The sequence below is a fragment of the Pinus tabuliformis genome, chromosome 4_2 (assembly GCF_031772625.1).
Source record: "Pinus tabuliformis cultivar Carrire ecotype Pingquan chromosome 4_2, CPIR1, whole genome shotgun sequence".
Lineage (NCBI taxonomy): Eukaryota > Viridiplantae > Streptophyta > Pinopsida > Pinales > Pinaceae > Pinus > Pinus tabuliformis.
This window is the reverse complement of record NC_142304.1, coordinates 700,705,872-700,719,124: the sequence shown is the minus strand read 5'-3', so window position 1 is coordinate 700,719,124 and position 13,253 is coordinate 700,705,872.

Below are 13,253 nucleotides of genomic sequence, written 5' to 3'. Positions count from 1 at the left end.
CCTGAGGATAGTAGTTTGCAGAATATTTCAATTTAAATCCTCTCTTGAGAGCAAATTCAAGTATGGTATTTCCAGAAAAATAAGATGCATTATAAAAAATGAGAGCATTAGGTATGCCAAACCTAGTAATGATGAATTGATCGATGAATTCAATGATTGCATCAGAGTTGGCTACCTTCAAAGGAATTGCTTCTACCCACTTTGTGAAGTAATCCGTGGCTGTAAGGATATACTTGTGCTGCTTGGAAGAATGTGGAACAATCTCTCCTATGATATCTAGTCCCCATTGTTCGAATGGTTGTTCAATGTTGACTGGTTGCAAAGGAAAGGCTAGTTTCCTTTGTCTTCCACTAGCAGTTTGGAAAATTTTGCATTTCCTTACATAGTCATGGGCATGTTTGAATAAAGTGGGCTAGTAATATCCAGCATGTATTATCATGTGAGCTGTTGTATCACCTCCAAAATGTATACCTGCTGAACCATCATGTAATTTTTGCAACACCTTTTGTGCTTCAGTTTTTTCAAGGCATCTTAACAAAACCGAATCATAATTCCTTCTAAATAACACATCATCAATGATTTCGAAGTGTTTTTCTTTCAATCTCAAGGCACGTTTGTTTTGTAAGAGAGATTATGTTGGGTTGTGTTATATTCTTTCCATGACTAGCCCACGTAGTTAATTGGGGGGTTAGAGGGGGGGTCACATGGGGGTTGAGGCATACCTGTAACCCCACTGTATGGGGTTCAGGACAACGCTCCGGAAAATTTTGGTTTTGGAACCTATGTTAGGTTGGGCGGAGCCACCTATGGTTTTGTGCATGATTTTCACACATGTTTTTTGGATGCGATGGTTTTCGGTCCATGGTATTGGATGCTTCGGCATGTATAAATATGTATTGTAACATTGAAAGGAATATAATGAAAAATCAAACTAGTGGTCATGGTTTTGGGATCCAGGGGAAATCTCTGTGTATATGTGTTTTATGTGTTATGCTCTCGCATTGTTTATTTTCTGTGTTTTAGAATTCATATGCAGGTAATTTCTATATGGGGTTAAAACCTACATTTGGTATCAGAGCAGTTTTGGCTTCAAGGGGACACCTTTGTTGCTGAGGGGTTTCGCTCGGGCCTGTGGTAGACCCTGTTTAGTGGGAGATCTGCGAGATCGATTCTGGTGGTGAAAGAAGATGACAGGCGGTGGAAAGATAGAGATCGAGAAATTTAATGGTCAGAGTTTTGAGTTGTGGAAAATCAAGATGGAGGATCTGTTGGTGGATAAAGATCAGTGGATCACGGTAGATCTAGGTACTAAACCAACGGGAGTGTCCGATGAAGAATGGAAGAAGTTGGATCAGAAGGCAAAGAGCACAATACGATTATGTGTCTTAGATTCATATTGCTGAATGTATCAAGGGAAGCTATGGTGAAAGCTTTGTGGGACAAGTTAGGGACTTTGTACCAATCTAAGTCTCTGGTGAATAAACTGTTCCTGCGGAAAAAGCTGTATAACTTGAGGATGAAAGATGGAGACTCGGTGACAGAGCATTTGAACACATTTAATATTGTGGTAAGTTAGTTAGCATCCGTTGATATTAAAATTTCAGATGAAGATAAGTGCATCAGTTTGTTGTGTTCTCAACCAGATTCATGGGATAGTCTTGTTATTACAATAGGTAGCAAAGCAACTGCCTTACAGTTTGATGAAATAGTCTCATCCATACTGACGGAGGAGATGAGACAGAAAAATATGGAGAGCCGAAATGGTGATGCCTTGTCTGTACGAGGACGGTCCCAGAACAGAAACAAAAATAAGTCATCGAGTGGGAGATCTAAATCTCTAGGAAAACCTGTAAAGGTTGTGTGCTAGAAATGCGGAAAGAAAGGACACTACAAAAGGGACTGTAAATCTAAAGCTCCTGATAAAGGAAAGGGATCTGATGATGCTCCTTCTGCAGAGGTGAAAACCACCTCAGATGAAGGTGGGGATGTTTACTTGGCCTCTTCAAGTACACATGTAGATCATGAGGCATGGTTGATTGACTCAAGTGCATCCTTTCACTTCACTCCCCATAGAGAGTGGTTCCACGAGTATGAGAAATATGATGGTGGTGATTTCTTCTTGGGGAATGACAGGAAGGCTAGAATCATTGGTCGTGGAAAAGTAAAGTTGAAGTTGCAAGGTGGAAGGGTTAGAACACTTCCGGTGTTTTGCATATTCATGCTTTAGCCAGAAATCTGATTTTTGTAAGCAAGCTGGATGATGCAGGTGTAAAAACAATGTTCGAGAATGATACCTGCAAGATGGTTTGGGGAGCACGGGTATTGATGTGGGGAGTTCAGATTGGAACTCTATACAAGTTGCAAGGTAGCACTGTTGTTGATGGGTGCAACAGTTCCGTGGTTCCTGAAAGTGGAGCAGAAAATCTAGTGGTCTCTTGAGAGAAGACCATGTTGTGGCATCAAAGGCTTTGACATATTGGAGAGAAGGGCCTTCGAATAATTCATGGTAAAGGTATGGTAGAAGGTATGAGTAATAGCTCTTTGGATTTTGATTTCTATGAAAATTGTGTATATGGGAAGCAGAATTGGGTGAGTTTCCCTTCTGGTAGTAAGAGGGTGAAATGGATATTAGAACTTGTGCACAATGATGTGTTTGGACCTGTGAAGGTTCCATCATTGGGTAAGTCTGTGTACTATGTATCATTTATAGATGACTTCTCAAGGAATACATGGATATATTTCCTTAAGAAGAAATCTGAAGCCTCTGACAGGTTTAAAGAATTTAAGGCTCTCGTGGAAAACCAGACAGAGAAAAAGATAAAGGTGCTGAGGACAGAAAATGGTGGAGAGTTTTGTAGCAAGGAATTTGAATAATTCTGTAAGAAGTGTGGTATAGCATGGCAGAAGACTAATCCATATACACCTCAGCAAAATGGAGTTGTAGAAAGAATGAACAAGATGTTGATGTAAAGGGAAAGAAGCATGCTCAGTGGTGCCAGGTTAGGACATGAATTCTTGGTAGAGGCGGTGAATAATGCATGTTACCTGGTCAACAGGCCACCTTCATTAGCGTTGGAGGATAAGACTCCACAAGAGGTATGAACTGGTAAGAAACCCTCTCTTTCACATCTGGGGGTATTTGGATGTGATGCATATGTACATGTTCCAAAGGAGAAATGAACCAAGTTGGATAGTAAATCTAAAAAGTGCATCTTTATTGGGTATAAGGATGGTTTAAAGGGTTATAAGTTTTGGAACCCAGTAACAAGGAAGGTTGTGTACAGCCGAGATGTGGTGTTCAGAGAGGTAAAAGACGTTATTAAACATGAAGTCCAACCAAAGGAACCTGAGAAGATAGAGTTTGAGCTTAAGGAAGAAGAATCAAACTCTACAGCAGAGGAGGAATCAGAAGATGAAGAGCCACAAACTCCGGGTGTGAGAAGATCAGTTCAAGAAAGAAGGCAGCTAGAAAGGTATAGTCCACCTGCTTTCTGTTCAAATTTTTCTTTATCTATTACTGACGATGATCCCAAAATTGTGAAGGAAGTAGTAGATTCAAAGGATGGAAAACTCTAGAAAGAGGCCATGGTTGATGAAATGGCATCTTTGCACAAAAATGAGGCTTGGGATCTGGTGGAGTTGTCGGCTAGAAGGAAACCCATTGGCAGCAAATGGGTCTTCAAGAAGAAGACAAATGCAGAAGGAAAGGTGGAGAAATACAAAGCTCGGTTGGTAGCAAAAGGTTATTCCCAGGTGCCAGGAATTGATTTTGGTGATATTTTTTCTGCTGTTGCCAAGGTAACTTCTATTATATTACTTTTATCTGTTACTACTGCTTTTGATTTTGTGGTAGAACAGATGGATGTGAAGACAACATTTCTTCACGGGGATCTGGAAGAGGAAATATAAATGAAGCAACCTGAAGGTTTTTCAGTGAAGGGTATGAAAGAACTGGTATGCAAGTTAAAGAAGTCTGTGTATTGGTTAAAACAATCACCAAGGATGTGGTATCAAAAATTTGATACATTTATACGGGGACATGGCTTTGCTAGAAGCAAAGTAGATCACTATGTGTATTTTAAATTAATTGGTGACCGTGTTATTTATTTGGTCTTGTATGTGGATGATATGTTGCTGGTTGGAAATGACAAAGAAATTATCCATGATTTGAAGACCCAATTGTCCTCCAAATTTGACATGAAAGATCTTGGTGCTGCAAACTATATTTTAGGCATGGAAATTAAAAGAGATCGGGCAAATAGGAAGCTCTGGTTAAACCAGAGGAAGTATGTCGAGACAATACTGCAGAGGTTTAATATGCAGGATAGTAAATTGGTGAAGGTTCCTATTCCTTTAGGTGTGAGGTTATCTGTTGAACAGTGTCCCAAGACACAAGAAGAGGAAGAGGACATGTCCCGTGTTCCATATGCAAGTGTAGTCGGTAGCTTGATGTATGCAATGGTCTGTACTAGACCAGACATTGCACATGTAGTGGGAGTATTGAGTAGGTTTATGTCAAAACCAGGGAAGGAGCATTGGACAACAATGAAGCGGGTTTTCAGGTATTTTTATGGCACTAGTGATTATGGTTTGTGCTACCAAGGAAGACCAGGATTGGACATAGTGTTGGATATTCATGGCTTTGTTGATGCAAACTAGGCTAGAGATCTGGATCAGAGAAGATCTACAAGTGGGTATGTGTTTAACCTATTTGGAGGTGCAATCAGTTGGATGAGTAAGAAACAATTTGTAGTGGCACTATCAACTTCAGAGGCAGAATACATGGCAGCCGCTCACGCAAGCAAGGAAGCAGTTTGGTTGCAGAGATTGTGTTCAAGTATGGGGTTAGTACAGGAAGATATAAGGATAGACAGTGACAGCTAAAGTGCAATTTTCTTGGCAAAGAACCCCACATATCATTCAAAGACAAAGCACATTGATGTTCAGTATCACTTTTTGAGGGATATGATAGAAGACAAAAAGGTGTTGCTGGTAAAGGTGGACAATTTGAAGAATATTGCAGATGCATTGACAAAATCCATGAGCTCTGAGAAGTTCTCTTGGTGTAGAGAGACAATGGGCATTTCAAGGCTAGAAAAATGACTAAGCTCTCTTGTGGCCCCCTGTGGAAAGAAAACAACAAGTGGGAGAATATTGGGTTGTGTTATATTCTTGCCACGACTAGCCCATGTAGTTAATTGTGGGGTTAGAGGGGGGGTCACATGCGGTTTGAGTTGTACCCATAACCCCACTTTATGGGGTCCAGGGCAGCGCCCCGGAAAATTTTGGTTTTGGAACCTATGTTAGGTTGGGTGGACCCACCTATGGTTTTGTGCATGATTTTCGCACATGTTTTTTAGACACAATGGTTTTCGGTCCATGGTATTGGACGCGATGGTTTTTGGTCCATGGTATTGGATGCTTCGACATCTATAAATATCTATTCTAACATTGAAAAGAATATAATGAAAAATCAAGTTGGGAGTCCCGGTTTTGGGATCTGGAGGAAATCTCTGTGTATATGTGTTTTATGTGTTATGCTCTCGCATTGTTTATTTTCTGTGTTTTAGAATTTGTATGCAGGTAATTTCTATACAGGGTTAAAACCTACAGATTAAGAGGAGCATATCCATTTTTTAAATAAAATACCAAATCTGCATATTGAGATTAAGAGTTCATAATACTTATCTCATTTATTTGAAGAGCGTTGTCTAAATCTTCATGTTCTAGAATGTTAGAAGCTCTTGCTAACAACCTGCAAAAACCTTGACCTCTAACAATTTTTGTTGGTTTAATATATAAATCATATTCTTGTAATGTTGTAACCCAGTTGGCTCTCTTCTCTCCCACTTCCCTTTGGACTAGTAATTGTCTCACTGCCGAGAATGGGACTATTACTTTTGTATGAGTCTTTAGGAGGAATGGCCTAAAGTGTTTAATAGATTTGAACACATCGAAAGTTTGCTTTTCTACTTCGAAATAATTAAGTTCAGCACCTTGTATATTAGAACTTAAAAAGGATATGGGTGCTTCAACTTGCTGATCATTGATTTGTGTCAACACAGCTGCATAAGAAGTTTCGAATGCTAAAGTATACAAAATAAAATGATTAGAAAGTTTTGGGGTATTCAATGTGTTATCACTCAGGTTGTTCCCTTTGACTCCCAAGGGAATACGGCCGAGGTAACCACTAACCAATCTTTGGGTCACAGGTTCTAGCCTACCTATGACCAAAGAGGGCTCTCTCTTTATGTTTTAACTCTGTTTGTATAATATTTTGGGCTAGTTATGATGCTCAAGGTTTTGTTTTTTGGAATTTGCTGGATGATGACTTCAGTCAAGATATATATGTGCTTACCAGGGTGTTCTAGGCCATTGGGCATGGAGTCAGTGGTGCTTTATTTGTTTGATATGCTGTGTTGATACAGTAGTGATGCTGCAGAGCCAGATAAGTGTCTGAGAAGAAATGCTTTGAGACTGTGATTAAGTGTGATGTAACCAGGTTATGAAAGGCAATTAAGAATCTTTCAACAAACTGGTATGGGGAAATAGTGAGAATATTATTTAGAAGCAGTGAAGAATTTCTATATAACATTCATATTTATAGAATTAATGAAAACATGAGCAATTAAGAATTCATGTCCATGATCAATTCTGAAGAAAACATTTTAGCAGTAAAGATTGAGCACAAGGTGTAACCAAACATATCCTGTACTATTCCTTTTCTCTACTGCTAGATTAGTGAGAGATGTGTATGATTTAATAAACATAAGAAGACAAAACATAGATTGAGAAAAACTTATTGTTCCATCAGACAGCACAGGAATTCTGCAACAGCACGCATAGCATCAGCAAGACATCAAACATTCAGGAAATCACTGAGATTTTCCAGCCTTTTGCATTAGATAATCTGAAAACACAATACATTTGCCTCAGAATGAAAATCACCAACCCCTCATACGTTGCCAAGGGAGGTATATATACATAATTTACATAAGAAAATATCTAGCTGATGAGTAAATGCTTCATTAATGTCATGCCAACTCCTGGAGCGTTGTAGCTGAGGGAGTAAATGCTGCAGTAACTCTTCAGTGCCTTAGCTATCCAAAATGGTCAGAAGATGTTGACTTTATGACTTTTGGAGTCGGCTGAAGATGCGCTGCCCAAAACTTGCGTATTTCTTATCTTTTGCTTGCTGCCGCTGTCTTTTGCTGAGTCACCTTTCGGCTGCCTTAAATGTTGTCTTTATTCTGCTGTTTTGACTTTTGCTGAGTTGTAGGAGGCAGTGACCGAGCAACTGAGGCTATTGTGGTAAAATTTGAAGCATTGCCTGCCACCAATCCTCCTTGGGCATTTGGTGTCTTCGAATCTTCACCAAAGTTTCATCTGCCTCTGTATATCTATAAAAATTTGGAGGAACCTCAAAAAGGTGGTGGATTTCATTTTCAATAAAACATATTTTCAAGTTTGTGCAAAAGGCCCTGCCCTGTTGGAGGCCCTGCTTCCTCAGAAGTACTGCCAGATGCAGTAATTTGATTTTCAACAAAGGTTGACATCCTGTTGGCATATTGCTCACGGGAGAGCAGTCTTCCTGTGCTGTTTAGTAGGCTGGGCAGTCCCTTTGCTTGCAGTGCTCCCATTTTGAGCTTGTACTCATCCACCTCAACCTGTATTTCGTAGCATTTTCTCTCTACAGTCTGTACATAATTTCTGAGAGTCAGCACCTTTTTAGCTGTAAGGACAGCCTCTATTCTGTTGACAATATTGATGGCTGCCAGTTCCTCTTTTGTTTGTTTGTTCAAAAAATCTATCATTCTATTGGCCTGCTCAGGCATGTTTCCCAGCACTGTTCTGGCCTTCTGAATCTCTATCTGTTCTTGGCCAATTAAATACATTTGTTCATGTACAGTCTTAATTGACCTCCATTGTCTAGTGATGGATTGGTCAATTCGGGCCCACAGAATTCTTCTTATTTCTGCCATAGCAGTCTCTAGCTTGAGCTCTTTTTCCAAGGCCTTTATTTTCTCTTTCAGGGCATTTATTTCTCTGCCTTGCTCTGCCACAGTCATTTTTGACTTGTCATATTTGGCCTCTAGGTCTGCTAGCTTTTCCTTGGCCTGCTTAATTTCAGTAGCCTGGAGCTCCATTTCTTTAATAGCCTTAGTCAACTCTTCCATGCTTGTACTAGAGTCTGGAGCTGTTGTTGTTGTTGCTGCTTCTGTTGTGGCTGTGGTTGATACAGGGGCTACTGCTGCCTCTGTTGTTGTTGTCGTGGTTGAAGTAGTTGGAGGGGCTTGGGATGTGGATTCTCCTTGCTTATCTTGTAGTGCCCCTTCAAGTTCCTTCTCCAAATCAAGGACCTTCTGGTTGAGCTGCATTATTAACTCAAGCTGCTCATCGGCCTCCTTTTCCTTCTGCAATTCTGCTGTTTGGGGGTGCTCGGTGGGCAGCAGCTTTAACCTTTTCTTCAATGCATTAAGGTCATCTTCCTTTTTCTTCATGAGGGCCCTTACGCCCTTTGGATCCTTGGGATCATGTCCCAGGTCTATAATGATGTCCTCTAATGATTTGATCCTGTTATCTTTGGCCATAGAGGACATTCTCTCAAAATCCAACTGAATGTTGGTATTCTTCAGTGATTCTTTTAATTCATGGGCCATGGATGCCCTGTCCACCAAGGTAGCATACACCATTTCTCCAGTTTGCTTGTGGAGTTCTATTTGGTCCATGGGGTGAATGTCCTTTGCCATGACCTCCACCCTTGTCCTTACAAAATCTGCAGTTGATTTAGGTTGCGGCACCTTAGGTTTGAAGTGGCTGAGGATCATTTTCTCCTCTTGAATGTCATAGACAGACATTAGCCTTTCTTGCTTGGATGGTGTTGCTTTTAGAAACTGTTTATACACTTCAACTCTCAGCAAGTCATTTTGTGCCTTTATTTGTTTGAAAGAATCCTTAGTGCTTGTAGGCTTCTCGCTCTGCTGAGTGGAGGAGGATACCTCCAAGCCAAGTTGTAATCCCTTCTCCTGCTGGAAGGAGCTTGTACCTGTTTGCTGGCTGCCTTCCCCGTCTTCCCTTGAACTATCCAAGGCTTCTTCACTGATTTCTTCTACCTCTGGGGAGTCAACCCTTTGCCTCTTGGCCTCAGGTTGCTGGGAGGACCCACTTGCAGGAGTGGACTCTTCTCTGTCTCTATTCTGACCCCTCTCCTCATGTGCTGGAGTCTGCAAAATTGGTGCTGTAGGTGGTTATGTTTGTGGTGGAGGGGTCTGCTCTTGTTGTTGCCCAATTGAGGAGGCAAGCTGTTCTTTTACTGTTTCTTTTTCAGCACCCATTATCCCTTTACCTTTATCTGTACCTGATGCTGCTGTAGAAGGTGCCTGGGTGGCTGGTGCAGTTGTTGTGGCCGAGGTCCCTTCTCCTACTGGGTGTGGTCGTTTGAAGGATACCTGCTGCACAGAATCTAAGTCAAGAGTCTTTTCCAAATCCTTGACATTCTTTTGCATTATCTCTTCTTCAGTAAATTTTTCAACTAAAGTGTCTTGCAGCCATTCCTGCTGATTGGCATACTGTTCAATGTGTGGATATTTGCAATGCTCATAGCCTAGCAGCCTGTACTTGACTCTTCTAGCAGTGATGAAGCCTTCAGGGTCATAGGGGACCCACCGGAAGCTTTTTGAGAGCTTGTACTGGTCTTTGAGGATTAGTTCAGCGTCTCGCCATCCCTCTTTCTTATTCATAATGAAGGGGCCTAGGTGGTGCTTGAACTTGAGATGGGCTTTCTTTTTAGAGCTGTGAAAGTGAGTGAGATCAGAGTGAATGAGCTTCCTATAATACTCCAAGGCAAACAGTCTCATGGGCACATATTTTGGGAGCCTGTATGGACAGAGCTCACAGCCATAGATTATGATGATTGTATGATCCTGGTATAGGTACCAATCACCTATTTTATAATTCTTGGAGAGCTGCAGGATTTTCTGTAGTTCAAATGACATTCTGGGAGGAGGGGACCTCATCAACAAACAAGAGACTGGGTAAACAAATTGATCAATGAATTCACAATATGAATATGGTGAATTTTGCACTTGGTGGAAGACAGATGTCCAGAAGATAACAGATCTTCTTTCTCCTTTAGAATCCATCTTTTTAATGTAGCATGGAAAAGCCTCGGACTGGTAGTACATGAACATGTGGTAGATAAAAGATGAATACTTGAAGATGCCCTCTCTGCCAACTTTAAAAAGATGCTCATGTATCTTGTTGGCTATGAACTTAGCAAAATTATATTTGTAGGCAGGAGGTTGGCCTGGGCTATAAGCAGATAGTAATACCAGCACTGTCTCATCAACAAATTCACTGGTCTTATAGCCCAACACATATGAAATCATGTCCAGCAGGAGTTTTCCTATATCAGTAAAGTGGACATATAAGTAGGGAGGTGGCCCTGTGGGCTGGCGGTCAGGCCTCATAAATGTCTGGGTGATCTTCTAAATGTCATCAGTGGACATCCTGGCACCTGTATCCAGCAGATAGTTCATAGAGAAATGGAATAACAGCTGAGTCTGCTTGAAGTTGAGCATCTGGTTGATGGACTCAGCATTAATGTAAAAGAGGATGCTCCCAGATGGAGACTTGACAGCTCTGTGACTGGCATCATAATTCTCAGCACAAAGGCGGATAATCTCTGGAAAAATATTGACAGATGGGAGGAAGTAGTAAGGGAGATTGGATTCCCATATCCCATATGTATCCTTGCCATTCAAATAGTCATCTCTTAATTCCTTGAAGGTCTGCAAATGGTCCCTATCACCCACAAAGTCTTGGATGAGGTAGTCCCTGTCAGCAAGAGGCAAGGACTCCAGGTCTTTATTTGGTGCATTCATGGGGGCAACACTGAGAGATGTGGGTGCACGAGCAGCCATTATGTAGTTTCTGAATAGAACAATAAGTGCAATAGGTTGCAAGGCCTTTTTAGAAGTCAATCGGCAGATTGGATACAGGTGCTGCTGAATGTACTCTTCAAAGAGGAATTGGCTGGATAGGCAGTCTTGCCTCTGCTCTGTTTTGGTGAATTCACAGGGATTGTGAATCAATGAGGATGAATTGCAGAGGAGGGGGTAGGATTACAACTGGTGAAATTCAGTTTTTCAAATATGTACTCGGCAAAAGGAAACAATGCCGGGCGATTTGGATGATAATTTGTGAATTTAAGGCCGCGAATTATGGTTTTATCATCAAATTTTGGGGCAGGGGGCAATGTAGGTTGATTTGGTGCAGAAATGATTAAATGACAGTCCTTAATGTTGGATTGAGCAAGTGCTTAATGGACAATTTGCAAAGAAATGGCATAAGCACGGGTTGAATAGGTGATTTTGGGCAAATACCTGGAAAAACGACGCCGAGAGCTGCCGGGTTGAATAGTGAATGAAGAATGCACTTGATTTGACGAGTGGCCGCGTCTGCAGCTTTGAATTTGGCGGTTTGGAGGTGAAATTTGGTGCAACCAGCTCACAACGGCTCTGGCGACTGTTTTCAAATGAAAATGACATAAAAACGGCCAAAACACGCGTTTTAACGATAAATTTGGAAAAAATGCGATATTGGCGCTTTTCCGCCGATGACGTCAGCATGATGTCATGGCGGGCCCGGGGTACGGAGGGTGATGTGGGCGCTGAGCTGGAGGCCAGCGTGGCCGGACACGGTGGCTGGTGGACTGCGGGGTGGCATGGTGACCTGGAGGGCCACGAGGCGCGAGGGCGGGCGGAGTGGCATGACGTCATGGTGACGTAGGACGATGCGACAGCGGAGGTGGCGGTATTGGGGAGAGTGGTAAGCAGTCTCCCCACACCGCTTTTGGGTGAAGGCGGTATCGAGGAGGGGGGCTCTGAAAACCCCCGCCGCTTGCCACGCGTCCCGTGTACGGGGAGGAAAACCGCCCTCTCCCCGAACATTAAAGGGCGGCGGGTTGAAAATCAAAAAAGACCACCCACCGTTGGATGAAGGGGGCGGGAGATGGACGGCTGGCGGGCGCCCTGACCCGTCGTGCATGTTGGGGGGGACCCGCCGGCGATTAAAATATTATAATATTTCGGGTTTTAAACTTTGGTTTTTGGGGTTTTTGGGGTTTTTGTGGGTTTTGGTGGGTTTTGGTGGGTTTTTTGGTTAATGTGTCGGGTTTTATAAAGACATAGGGATATTGGGTTTTGAGAGGGGGAAAGGGCTTGCAGGGGCATTTTTAGGAAAATAGGGTATATGAGGGTTAAGGGTGGATTATTAGTCTAACCAGGGGTTAGAGTAATTCCCAACACAAGGGTTGGCTACAGTCCCTGGTGGACTAAAGTCTCCCATAGACATGCTATTTAGCTATAATGCTAAAGGGGGGATATTTATACATTGTTTGGGGTTTATACACCATGGTGTTATAGTAGTAGGGGAAGGGGAATAATAGGGGATTTAGTGTAGATAGAGTTAACAGTTAGTATTGTAGGGGAATATGAATGGGAAAATGATAGGAACTAAGTTTTTAGGAAACAAACTTAGTTAGGGAGTAGATCAAAATGAAAAGAATTTTTACACAAGAAATGTGGCTTCTTTTCAAAGAGAGAAGTCACTTCTGACATGAAGTTTGTACAAATGAAGAGTGTAAGGAGGACTGATCAGGCAGATCCTGCAGTGCTCATGGGGAAGTTAGTAAAAAACTTTGAAGGGGAAGGGGGAAGTTAGTGATGGTTTAGTAGTTTGCCAAATAGGCCACTGCTCTTGCCTTTCTTCTGCTGGTGACATCATTGTAATTCTTGCCAATTGATATACTTAGATGATGCTTTCTGCAACCTTCAACCGCCTACCCTGCCTAATATGCCTAACATTTTTTCTTCCTTTGTATGGGTGCACTTAGCCTTGCAAACCCTGATAATTCTCTTTTCTTTTTGTTGCCCTCCTATCTAAGTCTACCCTTATGACTTCCAAGGGCCCAGATTAAGCAGTTGGGCTCCTTTCTTTCTCTATCCATCTAGTCATCTGTCAAGCTTGAGCTGTTTGAACAGGCACTTCCTCTCTAGTCTACAACATGCAATTTAAAACATGGTGAGGCCCAACTTGAGCTGTTGGACCACCCATCAAAATAGTAGTGGCAATTTGGACTAGCCACCTTCATGGTCTTTGTTTGGGGTTCATTTATTTTGTTTTTTCATTGACCAATTCATTTTCTTGCCCTTTGATTATTCTTTTAAGGCATACCCTCTTTACATTTTTTA